This window comes from Ranitomeya variabilis, chromosome 1 (genome assembly GCF_051348905.1).
Source record: "Ranitomeya variabilis isolate aRanVar5 chromosome 1, aRanVar5.hap1, whole genome shotgun sequence".
Taxonomy (NCBI): domain Eukaryota; kingdom Metazoa; phylum Chordata; class Amphibia; order Anura; family Dendrobatidae; genus Ranitomeya; species Ranitomeya variabilis.
The window spans coordinates 1,166,086,685-1,166,090,315 of NC_135232.1; positions in this window are offsets into that span (position 1 = coordinate 1,166,086,685).

Genomic DNA, 3,631 nt, shown 5'->3' on the forward strand with positions numbered 1-3,631 from the left:
GCCCTGATGGTGGCCCTAGATAGATAAATAAAAAAAAATGGTAATTCACCAGCCAGCTTCGGTAAAATCACTGCAGGAGCAGACAGGATAGAAGAGATGGATTACATACAGTAAATACTAATAAAACAGGTAGATCTCAGTGCCAAATACAATTAGTAGAGTGTGCAAATCGCTGGATATGTATTTAATAAAAGATTGTTTTGGGGAAAAAAAGGTGTGGGGTCCCGTGCAATTCTTATCACCAGCAGAGGGAAAACCAACGACTGAGGGCAGATGTTTATAGCCTGGGAAGGGGGTAATACCCATGGAGCTTCCCAGGCTGTTAAATATCAGCTCACAGCTGTTTACTTAGCCTTTACTTGCTATTAAAATAGGGGAGCCCCCCCAAAAAAATGTATGGTCACCCTATAATTATTAACCAACAAAGACTATGCAGACAGCTGCGGGCTGAGATAAATATCCTAGGAAGGGGCCATGGATATTGACCCCCCCCAGCTAAAAACATCAGCTCACAGACACCCCAGAGAAAAGGCGCATCTCTAAGATGTGCCAATTCCGGAACTTAACCTCGCTCTTCCCACTTGCCCTGTAGCAGTGGCAAGTTGGGTAATAGTGGGGGGGGGGGTTTGATGTAACTGTTAGATGACATCAAGCCCAGAGGTTAGCAATGCCCCCATTACTAACCCCATAGTCTCATTGTAAGAAAACAGACACCCAGAATAAATTCCTTTATTTGAAAGAAACACACAGACTTCTTTATTATTCTTAATTAAACCATACTTACGACTTACCTAATTCCTGCAAAGCCCTCGATCTCCTGTAATAAAAGTAAAATAACAAACCTACAATATACCATACCTGTACGTCGTTGTGTCCAACGGAGTAATCCATACTGGGGGATATACAGTTTTCAACCTGGATGGTGCCGAGATGCGACTGTCCTGGCTGAAAACCACCGGTAAATGAGCTGCTGCGAGCGTAGCTTCAGTGACTAGCGGTGACGTCACTGAGGCGGTGCTCCCACACTGCCTGAACTGCGGTGAACTCTGGACCGTGGGAAAATGTCTATGGTGACCAGAAGATAGCGCTGTACACAGGATATGCCCCCGCAATGTGGTGACCTGAAGAGGGCGCTGTACACAGGAGATGTCCCACAATCTGTGGTGACCTGAAGAGGGTGCTGTACACAGATGTCCCCGCAATCTGTGGTGACCTGAAGAGGACGCTGTACACAGGAGATGTCCCCGCAATCTGTGGTGACCTGAAGAGGACGCTGTACACAGGAGATGTCCCCGCAATCTGTGGTGACCTGAAGAGGACGCTGTACACAGGAGATGTCCCCGCAATCTGTGGTGACCTGAAGAGGACGCTGTACACAGGAGATGTCCCCGCAATCTGTGGTGACCTGAAGAGGACGCTGTACACAGGAGATGTCCCCGCAATCTGTGGTGACCTGACGAGGGCGGTGTACACAGGAGATGTCCCCGCAATCTGTGGTGACCTGAAGAGGGCGCTGTACACAGGAGATGTCCCCGCAATCTGTGGTGACCTGAAGAGGACGCTGTACACAGGAGATGTCCCCGCAATCTGTGGTGTCCTGAAGAGGACGCTGTACAGAGGAGATGTCCCCGCAATCTGTGGTGACCTGAAGAGGACGCTGTACACAGGAGATGTCCCCGCAATCCGTGGTGACCTGAAGAGGGCGCTGTACACAGGAGATGTCCCCGCAATCCGTGGTGACCTGAAGAGGACGCTGTACACAGGAGATGTCCCCGCAATCCGTGGTGACCTGAAGAGGACGCTGTACACAGGAGATGTCCCCGCAATCCGTGGTGACCTGAAGAGGACGCTGTACAGAAGAGATGCCCCCGCAATCTGTGGTGACCTGAAGAGGACGCTGTACACAGGAGATGCCCCCGCAATCTGTGGTGACCTGAAGAGGGCGCTGTACACAGGAGATGTCCCCGCAATCTGTGGTGACCTGAGGAGGGCGCTGTACACAGGAGATGTCCCTGTAATCTGTGGTGACCTGAAGAGGACGCTGTACACAGGAGATGTCCCCGCAATCTGTGGTGACCTGAAGAGGACGCTGTACACAGGAGATGTCCCCGCAATCTGTGGTGACCTGAAGAGGGCGCTGTATACAGGAGATGCCCCCGCAATCTGTGGTGACCTGAAGAGGGCGCTGTACACAGGAGATGCCCCCGCAATCTGTGGTGACCTGAAGAGGGCGCTGTACACAGGAGATGTCCCCGCAATCTGTGGTGACCTGAAGAGGGCGCTGTACACAGGAGATGCCCCCGCAATCTGTGGTGACCTGAAGAGGGCGCTGTACACAGGAGATGTCCCCGCAATCTGTGGTGACCTGAAGAGGACGCTGTACACAGGAGATGTCCCCGCAATCTGTGGTGACCTGAAGAGGACGCTGTACACAGGAGATGTCCCCGCAATCTGTGGTGACCTGAAGAGGGCGCTGTACACAGGAGATGTCCCCACAATCTCTGGTGACCTGAAGAGGACGCTGTACACAGGAGATGTCCCCGCAATCTGTGGTGACCTGAAGAGGACGCTGTACACAGGAGATGTCCCCGCAATCTGTGGTGACCTGAAGAGGGCGCTGTACACAGGAGATGTCCCCGCAATCTGTGGTGACCTGAAGAGGACGCTGTACACAGGAGATGCCCCCGCAATCTGTGGTGACCTGAAGAGGACGCTGTACACAGGAGATGTCCCTGTAATCTGTGGTGACCTGAAGAGGACGCTGTACACAGGAGATGCCCCGCAATCTGTGGTGACCTGAAGAGGGCGCTGTACACAGGAGATGTCCCCGCAATCTGTGGTGACCTGAAGAGGACGCTGTACACAGGAGATGTCCCCGCAATCTGTGGTGACCTGAGGAGGACGCTGTACACAGGAGATGCCCCCGCAATCTGTGGTGACCTGAAGAGGGCGCTGTACACAGGAGATGTCCCCGCAATCTGTGGTGACCTGAGGAGGACGCTGTACACAGGAGATGTCCCCGCAATCTGTGGTGACCTGAAGAGGACGCTGTACACAGGAGATGTCCCCGCAATCTGTGGTGACCTGAAGAGGGCGCTGTACACAGGAGATGTCCCCGCAATCTGTGGTGACCTGAAGAGGACGCTGTACACAGGAGATGTCCCCGCAATCTGTGGTGACCTGAAGAGGGCGCTGTACACAGGAGATGTCCCCGCAATCTGTGGTGACCTGAAGAGGGCGCTGTACACAGGAGATGTCCCCGCAATCTGTGGTGACCTGAAGAGGGGGCTGTACACAGGAGATGTCCCCGCAATCTGTGGTGACCTGAAGAGGACGCTGTACACAGGAGATGTCCCCGCAATCTGTGGTGACCTGAGGAGGACGCTGTACACAGGAGATGCCCCCGCCGCTAATAATCTGACAGACGTGGAGTTTGGACCCGCCATATATATTCTGATACGCCCCTCCTCCTTACTGAGCCCCGCCCCTTTTCAGCACAGCTGCCACGCCCCTTCTGCTCACTTTCCGCCTTTCCACTCTGTGAAACCATTTCCCTGTGAGTCCGCCACGCCCACATATCACATGACCGCCGTCCTGAGCTGGGCGGGGCCCAGCGGGCTTTAACGTATAT